This window comes from Panthera uncia, chromosome A2, assembly GCF_023721935.1.
Source record: "Panthera uncia isolate 11264 chromosome A2, Puncia_PCG_1.0, whole genome shotgun sequence".
NCBI lineage: Eukaryota > Metazoa > Chordata > Mammalia > Carnivora > Felidae > Panthera > Panthera uncia.
In genome coordinates, this window is record NC_064816.1 from 119,380,902 (window position 1) to 119,402,185 (window position 21,284).

Genomic DNA, 21,284 nt, shown 5'->3' on the forward strand with positions numbered 1-21,284 from the left:
GAGCTGTGAATCACTGCACAAAATTAACTGCTTTTACTTCCCTTCTTGATATGCACACATCTACCAACACTTTCCACCTTCAGTTTACTGATGAGTAGGGAAGGAAAGAAAAAGGAGCTCTGTGTTACTCTATTTCCCTTTCCTTCTGTTACCATTTTCAGTGTAAGTAGTCGGATAATACAGGGAAGTAACAGGGGTGTAATGGACTTCCTTAGTCATTGCTGTTTCTTTGAATCTATTTGCTGACTTTCTTCATTCAAAACAAGTTTTGGTGCAATGAAACGCCTTAAAGGCTGTCAGTGCCCCCACTTAATCAGTCTAGACATGCCCTCCTTGTATTTGCTTTGAGTCTCCCTGTCTCCCACTCATTCTGGGGCCATAGAATTCTAAGCTTATGGGGCAGAAAGGTAGAAGGAATACGTACCGCACATGTCTTCCCTTCTTACACATAATTCACTGTTCCAGCAGACATCACTTACAGAAGACAAGTGCAAGATTACATTAAGAATTTCAGGGGCGCCTGGGTAGCTCAGTTGTTAAGCATCTTACTTCGGCATAGGTCATGATCTCATGTTTCAGGCCATGATCTCACAGTTTGTGAGTTTAAGTCCCACATCAGGTGAGCTTGAGCCCTTCTTTGGGTGAACACGAGCCCTGCTTCGGGCTAACACAAGCCCTGCTTTTCTCTCTCTCTCTCTCTCTCTCTCTCTCTCTCTCTCTCTCTCTCCCTTTGCCTCTCCTGGGGTTCTCTTTCTCTCTCTGCCTGTTGCTCACTAGCACCTTTCTCTCTCTCTCTCTCTTTCTCTCTCTCTCTCTCTCAAAAAAAAAAAAAAAGAATTTCAAGGTGGCGATGGCAAAACATTAAATCAAGCGTGGGGCCCTTCTGAACGCGGGGCCCTGTGTGACCACATGGCTCACATGCTCCTGAAGGTGGCCATGAAGTGTGGTTAGACCCAGAGGAAGAATTTCCTTGAAATAAAGGTTCTCAAATGTAGGGACTGAGTCCCCAGAGAGACTGTGGAATTTCTGACTCTAGAGATCTTTCAAAACAGCCTCCTTCTGCTGGGAATAGTGTGTTCATCCCTGTAGGCAGGTGAATGGACTAGGCATCTTCTCAAGGCTTCTTTCTGCCTGCCACTGTGTTCTTTGCTGTCATAACTCCCAAAATATAGAGGGAAAAATTCTTTCAACTTTCTTCTGAATTTGGCGAGATTAGAAGGGGTGTATACTCGTTATGTCTATTGAAGCCATTAATAAGACAGGACATTTGATAAAAACATAACTTGGAAAAGAATGAATCCAAAAAGACATTTTAATACTGCTTGTTATGCTCTTCATCTTTAATTAGGTTGTGGTATTCACTTTGGACTTATACTGTTGAGACAGCTTATATATCTTGAGAAAAAAGGAATCCTTTTTCATTCTTTAAGACGTACGCATGCAGTATGTGGTTTTGACATGCTAGTTCACAATCCCCCGCATTATGCCTTTGGACCTCACAAATAAATGTTATGTGATGGGTGTCCCACTGAGATGTGAAAATGAAATATGCAAACCTGAAATAACTTGGAATGAGGGTAAGACGGGGAAGAAAGGAGTCTCTGACCAGAATGTTGAAAATATATCCCATATTGAAGTTATTATGATACCACAAAAATCTGAATGTAATTTAGACGGTTTGGTTGGAAGTGGATGGCAGAGTACATGTGTGAGGGGGAGAACTTCAGACATGTGGACAACATTTTCAGAAGAGACTCTCAGTTCAAGGTCAGATGTCCCCACAAGTATTGAGAGGTGGAAGAAAGTGCTCAGAAGGTGTTTTATTTATGTTGCACATAGTACTGCACAATGGTTTGTTGTATTGTTATTTAGATGGCGTGTGTCACAAACGGCAGGCTAAATGCCGTAGTTCACTCTGGAATATTTTCTGAACTGGCATCAGGTTCACAAAGCATAAATATTTAGAATTTATTATTCCTAATGAAAAGTGATGTTCTTCACACTATCCTATCAGTATTTTTTTAAATGCCATCTCATTTGGATCAGAATTCATCATTGTTTCCTTTGATCTGTTTCTTAAAAGCTTTTCTATTTTTGTCACTTCTCATTACTATTTGGGGGCAAATAAATGCTGGTGTTGCAGACTATTATGTGTGACTTTTTCAAGGTGTTGAAAGTTACATATGCCAAATGTGTTTTTGTAGGGATACTTCCCTTCACTTTAAGAAAAAACATTAACTGTTCTATTTGGCATCTCCAAAAAGAGCTCTTAAACTCAGTTCCATCAGTGGATTTGATAATATAGTATTGTCCCTACCATCTTCCTGTGATGGAGAAGTTTTGCCCCAAATAATGTGTTCTATCAGTGTACCTGATGCCGCAATTCTAAAACTGTTTTCTTTTCAGTTTAGGGGCTGAGGATTTCAGAGTATCTGCAATGCAGAATTTAAACATACATCTACTGACCCTTCATCTACATGAAGTGCTATGGAAAATACTGTCTACTTAGGTCATGAAGGGCTGTGTAATGGTTTGAGTCTGAGGGAGTGTTTAATTGTGATAGTACACCTCTCTCGTGATGTTATACAAAAGCCAAAACTGCAAAACTCCGCATACCTCAGGATTGGCTTAAAATCTTTTCATCTGGTCATATTTGCATTCAGTAAATATTTATTAAGTACCTACTATGTTTCAGGCAGTGTTCTAGGTTCTTGGCGTATTTTAATAAACAAAACAGAGTTAGAGCCTATCCTCCGTGGATTTACTTCAACATTGTAAGCAAACATATTCCAGTCACAGTCAGCCATAAACATATTGGCTATCTGATTTAGTAGCCACTTGTCATATGTGGCTATTTAAAGTGAAATTTAAATAAAGTGAAATAAAATTAAAATTTCAGTTCCACGATTTCACTAGCTATATTTCAACTGCTTAGTAGCCACATTGGAAATTCAAATATAGAGCATTCCCAGAAGTGCCTGGTTGGCTCAATCAGTTACGCATCCTACTCATGATTTTGGCTCAGGTCATGATCTCACAGAATGATTTTGAGCCCCACGTTGAGCTCTGCATTGACAGTGTGGAGCCTGCTTGGGATTCTCTCCTTCTTTCTCTGCCCCTCTCCCACTCTCTCTTTCTTTCTCAAAATAAATAAATAAACTTTAAACAAAAAAGAACATCTCTTTCATTGCAGTACGTTCTATTGCATAGTACTCTCTATCATTAAAAGAGAAAGGGTTTTGTCAGTTGGGTTAAACAACTTGAGCACAGTTTAGCAAATTAATGAAAGTAGGGTAGGACACTGACATTATGTTAAGCCGCGGCGTTTGCTTTAGCAGCCCTTATTTCTGGTATTCCGACATCATCAGCCTGGTCACATGTGCAATGACCAGACTTTTTCTAGGGAGATGAATGCATCTACATAAAAGGGAGGCAATAAGCTGGCACAAGTGCTGCTACTCCCCCTTCACATGACCTTGGTAGACATTATGATCATCACAAATTCTTTCCTGTTGAGCCTGAGCATGATCTCAGAATCCTTTTGAATACAGCATTTGAGGTAGTCACTATCACTTGCAGTTGGTATATGGATAAATCCTCTTTGCCCTTCTTGAACTCTGTACAGATCTGCTCCTCCTTTTCTTAGCCAACAGCTTAGATGACTAAGATTCTTTAAGATGATGGGGCGCCTGGGTGGCTCAGTCGGTTAAGTGGCCGACTTCGGCTCAGGTCATGATCTCACGGTCCATGAGTTCGAGCCCCGCGTCGGACTCTGTGCTGACAGCTCAGAGCCCGGAGCCTATTTCAGATTCTGTGTCTCCCTCTCTCTGACCCTCCCCTGTTCATGCTCTGTCTCTCCCTATCTCAAAAATAAATAAAACATTAAAAAAAATTAAAAAAAAAAAGATGAAGTCTGGAAGATGGCAAGAGAACAAGTAGGAACAATAGTGTTATTTCCCAATGGGCTTTCTCAGACTTAGGCTCTAAATGTTCATTTATGTTCCACCTGACTCCAGAGGAATCCCCAAGGAAAAGAGAAACGGAGCACTGGTTTGGAGACCTGATTATGCACAGTCTTAGATTTGGAAGGAATGTTGGCACATTGCGTAGCATTTTGCCTTACTTTTTCTTTTCTTTCAAAGTTCACTTAATATCTTTAGTAGATATTATCTACTATTTGAAAAAGAAAAGCTTTATTGCGTTCTTAAGAGTTTAACAGTTACCTTCCTTAGCATTGAACTTTCAGATCCCCTGAGAAAGTTAAGGTGGAAATTTACATCAGTGGGGGAGGAGATTTGGACCTTCAACCTTACGTTTTGATTGATTATTCCTTTTACAAGCTGATATGGAAAGAGAGACTTATTTTTAACATTTTCAACATGGTTCATGTGAGAAAACAGATGTTTATAATAGGAAATCCTATTGTGTGGAGGGACTTATCAAGACTCACTTACAAGGCTTGAAGGCTTCTACGTCACAGGTCAGATTTGATGTAAGGGCCATTGTGCCTCCTGTCTGGATTGAGTGATGACTGAGATGGCTAATCATCGCTGTTATTAATGTCCTCTTCTTAGAAGGCAAACAAAAGGAGGAAGTCTGGTGTCAGTATCAAGTCTGCCTTTAAGACTGTTGAAGTATCATCACAATTATAAATGTCTATGGGAACATAGTGGAGAAAGTAAATATTTTGGTATTCCCCTTGATCTTAGCCAACAAGATGAACATAAAAGAATTAGTTCACGTTCACAATGGCCACATACTCTGTGCTGTTCCTAGTTGCGTGCAACTGGGGTGTTATGTAGTGGTATAGTTTTCCACTTCACCGGTGTTGAGTAATGCTTATCTCAGAGCCTTTCTGATAACTTGCTTGCTGTTTTAAAAATTGAAATACATCAGAATAGGAGCCAAGTAGAATGCAGTATACAAGTGATGATGTGTAATCTTTGACATTTCCCTTAAGTATATCAAATATGAAACAGTACTTTAACGGATGCCTTTAATATTATCTATGCATTCAAGGGTAGAGAGACTAAATAAATAAGCAAAGAATTGATTAATTGAAGCTTCACTCTCACTATATGCCATCCCCAAATCTTTGTGAAGCGAAGTGTGGTTTAAATATAAATGACTAAGTAAAATTCACACAACCATGGTGAGGAAAATAATGATCATCATCATCCTCATAACGCCCACTGATTTGATTCATGGCTAGAAGTGTATTTATAGTAATGTAATTTCCCTAAAATACCTTTACCCAACTTAGCTTGAGTCTACTAATTATAAAGAGATGATCTTGACATGTCTGGGACATTACACGCTTTTGGAAATGTACATGTGGAAATTGTGGACTCTTTCCTCTAAAACTAGCGCTCTCTGTGTGCTATAACCACACACAGAGCTGCTCCAGGGTCAGTCAGTCACTCTGGACTGCTGTTGTTCATTTGGAAGTGTTCCTCAGAAACCCCTTTGGCTTGCATCCTTGTTATTCTACCTGGCTTTCTGTGGTGGCATTTGTAGTAGCCTTTCTGCCCATGTCTCTGCTCTGGTACTCCCTGCACCTCACTGCTAGACTCAGCCCTATGCTCTGTCGTCACACATCTGCTTGCATACTTTCTGTGGCTCTCTGCTCCTGGTTCAGTTTGCGCTCCAGTGCCAGGCATTCAGGACTTTCAGTCACTTGGCACCACCACATCTTCTTTCTAAAACTCAGCTTCTGTGACTCCCCAGCTTTCCTGCTCCGTTCTGGGAAATCTGACTTACCATGGGTACACAACTTCTTTCCAGCATGCCAGGGCTAATAGTGCTTTTTTCTTCACCTAACATAGTGTCCTCTGTTTACCCCTCTATCCACCCTCATTAAGAAGCAGATCAATTCTCATTCCCTCCTTATTTATTCTGGCTTACATCCTCTTGTGAATTTCACTTGGGGGTATGACATAATTTAGCTCTCATTATGTATTCTGAAATTGTCAATGTGTTTGTCTTGTATTCTAATAAATGTAGGGACAGATTCTTTTACATCCCCACAGACTTAAAGCTTAAATTAAGCATACAGTTGGATATAAATATTTAGGGATTGCTTGATACCCCATTTATTTTCATAGTGTTCCGCACATTTACAGATTTGTCTTCAGCAACTGTATAGTTTTATTAGAAAAGGAAGCATTCTCCTTCCATTTTGTACCACCCCCTTTTTTGCAAGCAACTTCAAATATTTTGGAGTTCTGCAAGAGTGCATCTTGAGCACTCCTGTATGGATGGCAAAAGATATAGGTAAATTGATAGCCAGACCACCACACATGTATTTATTTATACCTATATTCATTCACATGTCCTGTAATTTAATCCAGTAAACACAGAAATTTTTAATCTGACCAGTGATGAATATATGCAAGTGAAAACATTAGGTATGCCTCACCCATATTGATTTAGTCAAATTTAGCAATAAATAGTGCTGATAGATGTGTAGTAAAATTTACATACCCACTCCTTTCTATAGGCTTTCCAAAGCGTCCTCTAGGAAAAGGTAGGTCATAAAATGAATCTAACACTTGGCACCAATAATCTAAGTTAATGCACTCGAAGTAGTAAACTAAAATCCATTTAGTTTGTTTTTATAATTATGGAATGCTGAAAGCAACCTAAATGCTTATAGTTGGACAATACAAACTATGGTATATCAGTTGAATAGAAGATTATGTCACAGTAGGGTTCAGATTTTTTTTTTTTTTTTTTTGGAACAAATACTTAACTAGCTCTATGTCCTTAAGCAAATCATGGAACTCTCTAAGCATTGGTTTTCTTATCTGTACAGTGGTGAGCTAGACAAGACCCCAAGGACTGGTTTTGCTTTGAAGAGATGTGAGAATGGCGATTTGGATTTTATTTCAGCTTGCTTTCACTTTATATTCCTACTGAACCAGTAAACAAATGGTACAGAGGAAGAACATGAGATTAAGAAAGGGAGTGAACTTGGCTCTCCAGTGCCTTTCTCATGAAGGCATGCCCAGAGTTTGATGGAAAACACAGTTTGCACAGGGTGAGGAATCTGCCAGTTCAGAGGTGTTTAGAACCAGAGGCTCACTGTCTTTCACACAGTTAGTCTGGGAGAAGGGCCACGTCAGTGTCTGAGGAGTTGTTCCACATGGAATTTCTTTTTTCATTGCAGGTATATCCTTTCCTCTACTATATTCTTTTTATTGTGTAATCTGGCCTTCATTAAGTTTGGCTGTGGCCTACTACAAATGATTTACTGAAACACAATAAACATTGAATGAAAAAATACATAAAGCAAGGTTTTTCTTTCTTAAGAAGACATATCCAAATTCTTTTTATTTCATTTTTTATTTTTTTACACAAAGTAACTGAAAATTACCTTGCTTGTTTGGTCTCCATGAAGTAGACCGCATGCTGAGCCTCTCTTGGGTGTTTTCACCATCATTTTCAAATTCAGGGTTTGATGTTTAGTTATATATATCATCTGGAAGACCAAAATACCACTACTGTTACTCCTACTACTGCTAGTACTACTACTATTACAAATACAGAGGTGCTAAACCATGTTTCAAAAAATTGCATTACATGTGTGACCTCAAAGGTGTGCAGGTATTACGAGGATACCCTTTGTATACCTCTGAAGAGTCCTATGAGGACTGATTGAGATAATGTACATGAAATGCCAGATGTGGGGCCAGGCATATGATGATCATCCAAGAATTATTAGCTATTAATAGTACTACTGGCTTTCAATAATAATGTGGTGTAAGTTACAGCAGTATTTTATAGACCACTTAGGAAAAAAATACCTGTCAAACTATGACATAGTGTTCTTTCTCTTTTAACTTTTTTTCCCCCAAAACTCTGAAGGGTCATGTAAGGTTTTTAGTAAGTATTGAAGGAATTCTTGTAGACTTATTTAGACATAGTTTATCATAGATTACTCTCGTGTCTGAAGATATAAGCAACATAAATTGGTTAAAGTGTTCCTGAAACTTCTCCACATTCAGAATTTGATTCTCTCCACTCATATGTTTTCCCACATAGCATTGTCCTGTGTGCCATATGTGTGTCCTGTGTGCCGCGAAGAGCTCTGTTGATGCAGCATTTAAGAGTGGGCCACTGTTGCCTTCCTGATTTTCTTCTGAGCCTCTGATATCCATTTAATTTTAATTTTTTATTAGAGAGAGAGAGTATGTGTGTACGCACATGAATGGGGGTAGGGCAGAGGAGAGAGAGAGAGAGAGAGAGAGAGAGAGAGAGAGAGAGTGAGAGAGTGTCCCAAGCAGGTTCCAAGCTGAGTGTGATGCAGGGCTTGATCCCATGACCCTGGGATTATGACCTGAGCTGAAATCAAGAGTTGGACACTCGGCCAACTGAGCCACCCAGGCATCCCCTGATATCCAGTTTTAACACTTTCCTTTTTGACTAAGCTCAAAGCTTTACTTTTTCCCTCGTTTGAATCCTGTGTTGCTGGAAGTTAAGCAGCTTCCATCCAGAGTTAGCAGGAAATTTTAGGCAAATTGATGTTTATCGCTTAAACGATAGTTCTGTGTGATACATTAATTAATCAAACCACATCTATTCCAGAGATTTGGTCATTTCTCCTACTTCAGTTACATTGCTTGGCATAGATTTTTAATGTGGGTGCATGTATCTCAGTAACAAAGGGTAACACATTTCTTCTATCTGTATCTTCTTGTCTTACCTCCTGGAAATCACATAGCTTTTGCTTTTGCAAAAAAATACAAATTGTTGTCATTCTTCTGTCATGAATATATGCTTCACTAATTTCAAATTTGTACTTCCGACTGCCCTATTCCAACTTTTTTATTCAGTGAATGATAGTATATTTTAAAAGACAGAGGCTCCTGGGTGGTTCATTTGCTTAAGCATCTGACTCTAGATTATGGCTCAGGTCATGATCTCATGGTAGTGAGACCAAGCCCCACATTGGGCTCAATGCTGGACATGGAGCCTGCTTGGGATTCTCCCTCTCCCTCTCCCTCTCTCTCTGCCCCTTCCCTGCTCTTGCACTCTCTCTCTTTCTCCCTCTCTCTCTCTCTCTCTCTCTCTCTCACAAAAAAACATATATAGTATGACAATCAGTTAAATAGGAGAGTCTGAGCATTGTATATATGCCAGGTGAAATGATAATGTAAGAACCGCTGGGACAAAGGCTGTGCATACACAGGAACTGACAGTGATAGCATAGCATGACTGGAGCCTAGAAGCCAGCAGTTGTTAGATAAGATACTTCCCTATGTCAGAGATGTTAAAATGTGCGGGGAAAACCTAGAATTGGTGGAATGTAATTGTAAGAACAGAGTAAAAGAATGATAATTTTAGTCATTCTTTATTACGAGTTAATTTGTGAGTAATTTGAGTTGGGGACAGGAAGTTATTGAAAAAAGGAAGACCTTGGTTTTCCACCTTGAAGCAGGCATCCCTGACCAGAAGCAGATTTCACATAAATCAGAAAAAAATCTTACCAGTTGCTACTTTTTGAACAAAAAGTCACGAATAAGCTGTGAAAAGTAATGACTGTTGAGTACCAATTGCTATAACTTTTAATCTGACAGATTTATAAAATCTGAGTTTAAATTTTGCTGATATGTTATTTATGAGAACTGCAGGAACCCAGATCTTCTCTCCCACCACAGTGAATAAGAATATGCAGATGAAATAACTGATATTGTTAGCAGGAATATGCTTCACTTTCTGCATTTAGAGTAGCAAGAGTTTCCATTTTCCTGGAAATAAAATCTGATTTCTGTGGTTTAATGGCAGTGGTTAGTTATAGTTGCTTTCTAACCCATTTGTTGTAAATTCAAGGTTATAAAATTTCTATATAGTTTTTAGCAATCTCAGAACCAAGTCCTATAAGCTTCACTAAAAACAGGATTTCCCCTTTTTGTAGAGGAAAAAGGAGAGAAATCACAGACACACACGCACACACACACACATACACACAGAGGCCTGCCTCCCACAATTCAAAATAATAAAATTAACTTTTATTGAGCATTATTATGTGTTAGATATTGGCCAAGGACTCTGCATATGCTACCCCATTTAATCGTATGTGTCTTTGAAGTAGAGGGTTGTAGCAGATGCTGTGTGTGATCTGCCCATATCTCTTTGCCTCCCACCGTTCCTACAAGCTTCTGCCTTCTGAACATCTGCAGTTCTTTGCCTGTGGACTCTTCCTGTTTGGCCAAGTCTGTACAGCCTCTGTGTTCATTCAATGATTGATGGGAATTGGTAGATTAATACCCCAGCCCTCTCGTCCCTCTGGCTGGGAAAATTCAAGGTATGTTCTACACCACCTCTCAGAGTAGTCCGACAAGGTTGCACCAGTTGCCTGTAGTGGTAATTGCTCGAACGCACAGCGGTTTATTGGCTTCTCTTCCTTCCCAGTCTCACTTCCTCACTACCCCCTGGCACTTTGTGGATCACCTCTCAGGTAAACCATTTGTGCTCACATCCTTGTCTCCTTGTATTAGTCCCAGTTTACAGATGAGAAAGTATGCCCACAGTCACACAGACAGAAAATAACATCCAGGCTTTGAATCTAAATTAGGGGGCTCACAAAAATTAACAACCTGATTTAAGGGGGAAACTTTTTTTTATAAGTACAAGTTTTAAATAATTACTACTACTACTACTACTACTATTATTATTATTATTATTATTATTATTACTAGAAAGTGTGACCAGGGGAGAGGGAAAGAAAGAGAGGATCTTAGGCATACTCCATGCTTAGTGCATAGTCCAATGCGGGGCTTAATCCCACAACTCTGGGATCATAACCTGAGCCAAAATCAAGAGTTGGACATTCAACCAACTGAGCCACCCCGGCACCCCAATGGGAAGACTTTGACCAGGTGCTCTTACTGAAGTTTTTTTTTAATTTTTATTTAAAGTCATGTTAGTTAACATCCAATATAATATTAGTTTCATGTGTACACTATAGTGATACAACAGTTCCATACAACACCCAGTACTCATCACAACCAGTGCGCTCCTTAATTCCCATAACCTATTTTACCCATCTCCCTACCTACCTCCCTTCTGGTAACCATCAGTTTGTTTGCTATACTTAACAGTTTGTTCCTTGGTCTGCCTCTTTTTTTCCCCCCTTTGATAATTTGTTTTGTTTCTTAAATTCCACATGACTTATTTGGCTTAGGAAAATATTTGCTAGCTCCATCCATGTTGTTGCAAATGGCAAGATTTCATTCTTTTTATGGCTGAATAATATTCCATTACATATATATACTATGTCTTCTTTATTCATTCATCAGTCGGTGGACACTTGGGCTGCTTCCATAGTTTGGCTATTGTAGATAATGCTGCTATAAATATCAAGGTGCATATATACCTTTGAATTAGTGTTTTTGTATTCTTTGAGTAAATACCTACTACTGCAATTGCTGGGTCATAGGGTAGTTGTGTTTTTAACTTTTCAAGGAACCTCCATGCTGTTTTCCAGAGTGGCTGCACCGGTTTGCATTCCTACCAACAATGCAAGATGGTTCCCATTTCTCCACATCCTTGCCAATACCTGTTGTTTCTTGTGTTGTAAATTTTAGCCATTCTGACAGGTATATGATAATATATCATTGTAGTTTTGATTTGTATTGCCCTAATGATCAGTGATGTTGAGCATCCTTTCATGTATCTGTCAGCCATCTGTATGTCTTCTTTGGAAAAATGTCTTTCATGTCTTTGAATGGAAGAAGATATTTGCGAATGACATATCTGATCAAGGGTTAGTACCCAAAATATATAAAGAACTTATAAAAATCAACACCAAAATTGAATAATCCAAATAAAAAGTGAATAGAAGACCTGATCATACTGTAGTTTCACTCTTATCCAACTTTTTCAAGGTTAAGTGTAACTTATATTTTGTATTTCTGCCTACCTGTGTTGGATTCTATACTAGAAAATGCTGACAAATTTGAGTTATTTATTTCACATAGCACTGGAATGAACTCAAACTATATATCCATATATATATATATATATATATATATATATATATATATTGATTTTCCACAGAACTGAAGGGAAGTTACCTTATTATGTAGACAAGTATAAAGACATTCTATCTTGAATAACTTATTGACAGATAATTCTTGATGTTATTCTAGGAAGGGGGTTAAAACAAAATCATTCCAAAAGCACTTTACCTGTAATTCTCTCTAAATTTTGTTTTCTGGATCAGTATATTTTTGTATACATTCTTATGTTATTAGTTAAGTGAAAATTACTTGAAGGTAGGATCCTTATCTGATTCACCTTTTTTTTAACCTCACAATATTTAGTACAAAGTCTTGTATCAGTTGGCTCTGAATAAATATTTTTAAAGTAAATAAATGACTGTATGGACTCAAATTCGTATTTTATTTTTTATTTTTAATTTTTTTTAACGTTTATTTTTGAGAGAGAGAGAGACAGAGCATGAACAGGGGGCAGAGAGAGAGGGAGACACAGAATCTGAAACAGGCTCCAGGCTCTGAGCGGTCAGCACAGAGCCCAACGCAGGGCTCGAACTCATGGACCGTGAGATCATGACCTGAGCCGAAGTCAGACGCTTAACCGACCGAGCCACCCAGGCGCCCCTCAAATTAGTATTTTAGTAAATGGACAAAGACATTTAAAGTTAGGATCAATATAGTGATAAACATACCATCTTGTAAATAATTACTATTGAACTTTGAGATTTGTGTTGCTGTATTTCTGTGATCATTGTGAAAAATGACACTAACACTGAATCTTGTGCCACTCATTAACTTCAGATAACATTCTAGATACCTTTTCTCCAGACTTCTCCAGAATTGTTTGAAAGAAAACAGAAACCTAGTATATGGACCTTCTTGTAGCTGTTTCAGATTTATTGGTGGCCTTGACTAAGAAAGAAGTAGGTAGTCACAACTTAAAATAGTGAAGCTACTGGGTGGTTTTGAAAAATCCAAACTAATTAAATGGAGGAGACAAAAACAAAGAAAAGGATCCTATACTTCTCACACTTAAATCAGTGGTTTCATGTATTTTTGGACATTTTCTCCTGAGTTTGGTCATTCCTTGTTCTTTGTTCTTTGATATTGTTAAGAACACAGCATCATCAGGGGAGAAGTTGATGCCTTTGTTCACATGTTCTTCTCTTGTCCTAGCTTTGTTAAATTTTCCCCAGATTCCATCAGATACATGGGTACTTAGGGAGTCTATAACCCCATGTGTCTTATGATTCTTTAATAGGGTGGCTGCTTCAGGTATTCTTAATAGTGAGTCCCTGAAATGACTATAATTCAGAGTCATCAGAGTCAAATCTGACCATTGTTATGTTTTCAGGGGACATGGTGTCCTAAGACTAGTCCTACATGTTAGTTTCAGTAGTTTATGCAGGTGCTAAAGCTTTGGTGGGCTCTTCTATAAGTTTGACCCATCCAAACTGGCATAGATCATACTCAGCAAAATTTTATTTAATCATATGCAGATTATTCATTCACTTGAATCCAGAAGCTGATTTAAATTTTGGTTCTGTGAATGTGTTGTGACCATAAATTTTCTGGGAGAAGACTCATATGAGATTTTCAAAGCCCAGTGTAGTAAAAGGAGCCTAAGGTGATATGATAATAGATTGAAAGACACACAATGAAATAGGAAAGAAGTGCTCTGTAGCATAAGTGGTCAAGATTTATTTTTCAATTTTATTATTATTTTTTAGGATAAAAGTAACATTTATTTATAAAAGAACAATAAACAAATACACAAATGTATATACCAATCCATCTAAGTAACTAAGTATATACCAATCCATCTAAGTAATTGCTTAACTAAGTTAAGCAATTGTGGTAGTTTACAATGTGATCTCAGGCTGATCTCTGAAAATACCACTTGTGTTTTTACTGGATACTATGCTAGACATGAATTTTCAACGTAATGTTAGGTAAAGGTTAACAAATTTAATTCTTCTCTGAAACCAACATTCTTTACTTTCTCCCTTCCATCTCCACCCTTTAGAAGGCTCTCATTTTTTTTAATGTTTATTAATTTATTTTGAGAGAGAGAAAGAGAGAGAGTAAGAACAGGGGAGGGGCAGAGAGAGGGAGAGAGAGAATCCCAAGCAGGTTCCATGTTGGGGTAGAGAGCCGGACACAGGGCTGGAACTCAGGAACTGTGAGATCATGACCTGAGCCAAAGTCAAGAGTCAGACACTTAACCAACTGAGCCACCCAGGTGCCCCACAAGTTTCTCATTTTTGACATGGAACCATATAAAGCTCTGTTCTGTCTTCTTCAAAATCTAGAGAATAAAAGGCAAATAAAAGCGGGGGATAAAAGGCAGGGGGTTAGAGCCCCGCAGTCCTGGATTCTGTCACAACTCTTCCTTTTAACAACTGAGTCATTTGCAGTGAAATACCTCATATCTAGACCATTAGCTGGAAGTTGTAATGCCTGCCTTCATAGGATGATAGTAAGAATTAACCAAAATATATTTGTAAAATTTTCAGCACATTTTCTAGCACATAAGAACTTTTTACTATTGTTGCTCTTGTTGCTACTATTTCTGGGGCTATTTGCAGGAACCAGCCCAGATTAGGTACCTTTTAGAGAGAACTCTTATAAGTAAGAATGATAATATGGAATTAAGTACATACAATTGCCAAATATGTCTGAAATCTATGAGCATCTGCCAAGGAAAAACCATCTTCTGGGTTTTAACTGATAAGGAAACCAAAACCTAGAGAACTAAAATAATTTTCCCAGAAACAAACAGCCTGTAAGGAAAGGTGTCACAATTCAGCTTAGGTCTTCTGACTTCTAATCCAATGCATTTTTCATGATCCATGCTGCCTCTTAAATGGAAAGCTTAAGCAAGCATAAGTCATTAGCGAGAGGTGGTATAAGTGAAGGATCCATGATGCATGCTAGGCTAATGACTTCAGTGGGAAAAGCAGCCTCACAGTCAGGACTTACCTTCTTGGGCCTCCAGTGTCTCCTATCACTAACTTGTCAGCTTTTCTGTGCCTTAAAAAACATGATTTTTATGTATTTGTTTCTAGTTATTCTCAGTAGGATAATTGGTCAAAATGATCTAATCTACCATTGCCAGAGCAACTTTCTTCTGGGATCTTCATTATCAATCTATTTGATTTTCCAGTCTTAATGTTTGTGTTTTGTTTTGTTTTGTAAATTCCTTCTGAATAGTGCTTGTTGATCAGGAGTTTTTCCTGAAGCAAACATTAGTGCTTAGTGAAGGTGGTTGGCTACTTGGGACATCACTGATGTTTTGTTTTGTTTTGTTTTAAAACTGAACATTGTCTATCTGGGATCAAGTTTTATGGTAATTCATGTAATCTACCGTATATAGCATTGGAGTCAGAATGGGAATACCAATCAAATGCAAAACATAAGCTTAAACAAACAATCAGAGTACCTTGGTTTGAAGCAGTCTTGTGCTTTCTGCTTGTATTGCAGCTAAATTCTATGAAGGTTACTTGTCTTCTGTTCATCAAAGAATTTTTAGATTGTCATCCATTAGGAAGCAATGTGCTTCATTTTTCACAAAGCAGTGGTGATAAGCCCAGTACCCTGTTTTACTTTTGTTTGAAATGTGAATTAGACTTTTACAGCTTTTGAATCATGTCAAGGAAGTAGAGAACTCCAAATGTCCAATAAATCACTTCAGATTAAAACTTTAAAAGAATGATATTGGGGAATGTTTCATTTTATTGGTGATGGGTTGAAAATTTAAAGCTGATTTTTTGCAAAGCTTTATTTTACAAAAACTGTTGAATATAATAATGTGAAACTTATTAAGATGCCATAGAGGCCATATAGCTTGGTGTCTTTTTTTTTTTTTTTTTTAATTCTTGAAGGTTTGTGTTCATTATTTGGTCATTTTTCCTGTTTTTAAAAATTCCAGTATAGTTAACATTCAGTGTTACATTAGTTTCAGGCATACAATATAGTGTGATTCAGCAATTCTAGATATTGCTCAATGCTCATCACAATAAGTGTGCTCTTAATCCCCTTTTATTTTATTGTGTTTTAGTTTCAAAGAGCTGTTTTACTTTTCAGGGTAAATAGCTCAACATTTTGAGCCCTCTGCATGAGAGAAAGATGCACTGAACATGATCTATTCTTTGGAAATAAACTGAACCCAGATAAATCCTGAAAAATTCTCTCATCTTCCAGAATGTATAATTTACAAGTATAGCACTAAATTTTGTTTGTCCTCAATTTGCAATGACCTTTCCTGTGATTATCTTTAGGGTATCTTGGCTAAGTATGAAACTCTACAATATAGCACAAAGTAATAATGACCATAAGGCTCCATAGAGCAATCATGAATACCAAAGACTTTTCCTTGTGCACCCTTTACATCTTTTCAAGAGGGAATTTACTTCTCTTTGATATAGTTCTTTTTCAGATAAATGAATATGTTGTAAAGGTTATCTTACCTTCAAATGTATAATGTAAGACAAGCTATTTCTGAGAGTTTTCTCTCCGCAGCCGAAATCTGGGCTATAGCTGCATAATCTCCATTTGCTCCTTTAGACAGATCTCCTTTTTTTTTTTACATTTTCTCTCTCCCTTAGAACTGACTGTGTGCACATTTGGTGATGGGGTTTTGTGGTATTTCCCCCTATCCTACTATAGTTAAGGATGTGGTAGTGCTTCTATTATAAACATACATTTGCAGAAGTTTGTAATTTGAATAAAAGTTTAAAGATGTTACTTTGAATATTGGACTTCAGTGGTGTGTTTGTATTTTTTGATTTTTTTAAAGTAGGATTGAATATGCATACTTTTTTCATAGTATCTTCCACTTACGATTTCAGAGTGCCTTACCATTCACATAAGATTGGGATGGCAAATAGTGTTATTCCTGTTTTATGGTGACCTCAGATGTAGCCCACAGAGATTAAGTGATTATCCTAAGGTCTTACAGAGAAGGGGAAGTTGAGGTGAAGGAGGTGAAGTCGGAACCTAGAAACCTAGAGGCAGCTGACTTCAACCCAATTGTTTTAATACACAGGTGGTAGGAGAATACTCTTCTGGTTTAATTTTTTCTTTGGTTACTTTGGTTAATACCCTAGGAAATTAACTTTACAAATGTGGTCAAACTTTCTGCTTCTCACTATTTCTCATAAACCGCTTGCTTGTGCTGGTGTTTAGGCACAGTGACCAGGGCAGACTAGCAGAGCAGTTAGAGCAGAAGCTGGAAATTCAGCAGTGGCTGCCTGCTCTCTGGATAGCAAAAAGTGTAGCTCAGTTGACTGTCTTCAGTCAGGAGGAGGAACAGAGAAGAGAAGCCAAGGCCTTGAATTTACAAAGCTGACTCATAGAAATGAGGCATCATCTGGTACAGAGAGGCACCTGGAACCAGCATGGGGTATAGCAGCCTCAACACAGGCAGGTGAAACATGAAAACTGAGCACTGGGAAACCATGTTGGCGGATGTGTGCAGCAGACACCTTGGCATTAGAGAAGTCAGACAGCAGGGCCACACCTGTTGGGTCCAGTTCCGTGGAGGGCATTTGGCAGGGGTAAGGCAGCCCAGTCCATAAAGGAGTAACTTTGTAAGCAGGCTCCCAATGTAGGGGCTCAGGTAGAAAGGGCTAAGACAGAAATGAAGTTACCACATGGGGTTGAGCCTAGTCCTTGGGAACAAAGGAAAACCCGAATTATCAATATTAGACTAGATAAAGTAAGCACCAAAAACCTGGTAAATAAATTAATTTCTAATACCGACATGGATTATAAAGAAGATAAAACAGAGTAACATGTGCATTTAAATTTATTTATTGACACATTATTTATTCACACATTAATTAATTAATTTAACTTCCCACCTGCTATTGTTTTCTAAAAACCACACATGGGATTTGAGAAGTAAAATCAAATCAGTTCTTACTAAAGAGCACATGCTTAGCAGTTTCTCCCCTTCTAGATAGCTTTTAGCACAATTTTCCCAAAGTTAGGATTTTCTTTCACTCTCACAGTTAGAAGAGGGAAAATATTAGTACAATTGATACTCAACTGTAAAGGATAAAGAGTAGGTATGTGCATGGTGTCTGTGTGTGTGTGTGTTTAGGTGTTAAGACTGAATATTAGACTTGTCAATTTAAGAGCTATAAATAAAAGTGGTGGATTCAAACACCAAAAATATGGTTAAAATAGCTTACCTTTAAGGTACTTCTCACACTGGCAGATTATGCATTTCCACATAGTTCTGGTTCACATTTCCTGAGGTAAGTATGCTACATGTTTGGTCGTTGAATTATCACTGTATTTTTATTTAATAAAACTCTCATTTCAAAGGCTCTTCATTTGTGTCATAAACTTTCCTTTTATTATCATATTTGAGTTTATGTAGCAATATAGTCCTTCCAAATAATAATCTTATATTTTAGTAGCAATCCTTCTAAAAAGTATTGGCATCGTGCCTCATTATATTAAAGAAATAGCCATGCCAAATACCTAAACATGACATGGTTTTTGACTTGATCTGAAAGTTGGCAGTAAGAAAGAAAATTCGTAGTACCTCCATGTTAACGAAATGCCATATCTACTTAAATGATCTAATATGCTACTGTAAGTTACGTATGAAAATAGTAGTTTGCTTAAACAAAGTCTATAAAATGGTAGGAACTGTTTCAGTGCTGAAATGACCACAGAGCACACAAATGCCAAATTATATGCAAAAGATCTTTCCTTCTTATACTCCAGAGGTCTTTGTCAATGGCTCTGAAAGAACCTGAAAATATGTCCTCTCAGATGACATCTGGTTTACTATTTTGTCTTAATTCGCCTTTTCCCATTATCATTGAAATACAAATTCCATTTTAGATATTTGTCTAGATTTTGGTAGTTGTATAGAGATGCCTTTGTGGTAACTACTGGTTCATTATTTAGTGGTTTGGAGTAGGAAGCTGTTTTTACAGTCTTTGACATCTCTTGAAAGGATATTCAAGATGAGTGTAAAGTAATTAATTTGTATCCTAATTTGCCTCGCGGTGTCTATAATGGGTCAGTAAAGTAAAATACCTTGATTTCGGCAATTAGTGGGGAGTTCTTCAGTGGACATGTATAGAGTCTGCCCTTAGGTCTAAAGAACCAACTGCACAAGCCTAGAAGGAAGATGTGTGGCAAGTATGAAAAAGGTCTAGAGTTTAGTTTTCTGGTCACTCATTGTGAATCAAGAGTCGATATAGTTGCCAAGAGAGCAGAGACAACCAGAGGCCAGGCTGGCAGGGAGAATTGCCTGTAAATGGGAAGGATGGCTATTTCCTAACCTGGACTCCCATCCTTAGCCTGGTGTCTTGGGGTCAGTTTACGGTTCTCTAGTTAGCTGTATAAATTTTTTAAGTGTTTAAAATTGGAGCTCATTCAAAGACAAGTGGTCAGGATGGAGAGAAAACTTGAAACCATGTTTATATTAGGAAGAGCTGGAGGAACTGAGGCTGTTTATTCTGGAGGCGAGGGTACAGAACTGCTGTCTTCACAGATATAAAGGGCTGTCATGTAGAAGAGAGGTTAGATTTATTGTGCATGGCTCTGGAGGGTAGACTAAGGGCCAATGGGGCAGATTTTGGCTCGGTATGAGAATAGTTTTCTGCTGGTTACACATGTCCCTGGAAGTAGTGAACTGCCTCCAAAAGTTGTAATTTTGGACTGTGTGAAGACAACCATGCCTAGACAGATGGTTGCTATTGTATATGGGGTCCTAGGAAAATCCCACAAGACTGGACTAAAGATCTCCAAAGCCCTCCCAGCTCTAATATCCTAGTTCTCTATCTTACCATGTCTCTCTCTGTCTAGCTATTTCTTTTTTTTTTTTAACGTTTATTTATTTTTGAGACAGAGAGAGACAGAGCATGAATGGGGGAAGGTCAGAGAGAGGGAGACACAGAATCTGAAACAGGCTCCAGGCTCTGAGCTGTCAGCACAGAGCCCGACGCGGGGCTTGAACTCACTGACCGCGAGATCATGACCTGAGCCGAAGTCAGCTGCTTAACCGACTGAGCCACCCAGGCACCCCTTTATTTCTTGATCACCCTCTGTTTATTAAACATAGTGCTAGGGGTATGGAGAATGCCAGGCACTCTGGTGGGGAAACCAAATACACAGCCAGCCACCACAGCACAGGGTAAGGAGTAACCTAATCCAATTTGCGTATTTGAAAGACAGCTCTAGCCAATAAGGTTGAGGATGCAGCAATGCAAATAGTAGATCTCTGTGGCTGGGTGGGGGGCGGGGAGGGAAGTGGGGAGGGTGAGGAGGGTGGAAGGAGGTGGGGGGGAGTTTTCTTTCTGAGTCTCAGGTTTCTCACCTCTTATATAAGGGGCTTGGACTATTCTGTAGCCTTCTATGTGAATAAATTCACTCAATGTCTTCCTCTGTATTTTCATTTTGATTGTCAGGCCTGTGGAGCTCTAGGTTTTGCCAACCTCTGGGCATAAATGGAGTCATATTGGCAATAATACCCAGATTTCACTCGTGCTTTCATATTCCCACTCGTGCTGTTTAGGACCTACAGACCCCTATAAAAGTTGTACCTGGCTGTCTCTAGGACCCCCCAGGGATGCCCAATGGGAGCTTATAGCCGACCCCTCCTGCTTCTTGCCCTGTTGTTATCTGAACCCACCTGAGGGTGGTTCCTCCTCATGCCAGTTCTGCCAGTGCTGGTACCCTCTATGCTCACGAAGAGGTCCCTGCCCAACACTGTTATTCCTCGAATTACAGCCTTCATGGTGCTAAGGGGACACTGCACTTCTTGAGGTTTTCATTGTAGCACAGCCATATGGTCCCAGCAGAAGTGGGGTAAATGTCCCACTTTCTCACTTTCTGTCACTTTCTGTCACCTGGGCAGTGAAATGGGACTAGATAGGCTTGTGTCTCACAAAATCTCCCTTGAAATAAACTCTTCTGGTTTCTGCCTACAACCACAAGGCTGTGGGACCAATAGCTGTGAGAGACGCCAGGATTTTCTCTACATCCAGTTTCCCCCAAGATATGCAGAGGACCTCCCTGTCCTGGCCAGTACTCCTTCAGCAGAAAGATAAGGCAAAATGAACTATAATCCTGGCAGCTTCAGGATCCAGGTCATCAATCATACCTATACCTGGGATTATTATTATTGTTATTTATTTATGTCTGGCACAGGGCTAAATGCTTTTCATATAGCATCTCATTTAATCACCCCAGCCTTCGGAGCTGCAGACCAATATTAGTATCCTCATTTGTAGATAAGGATGTGACTAAGAGGAATTA

The 21,284-nt window shown here is 38.6% G+C and overlaps 1 protein-coding gene across 5 annotated transcripts in view; it reads left to right on the forward strand.

Moving 5' to 3' along the window:
* Positions 1-21,284, forward strand: part of BBS9 (Bardet-Biedl syndrome 9) — a 433,938-nt gene that overhangs the window by 350,755 nt on the left and 61,899 nt on the right. The window lies entirely within an intron of this gene.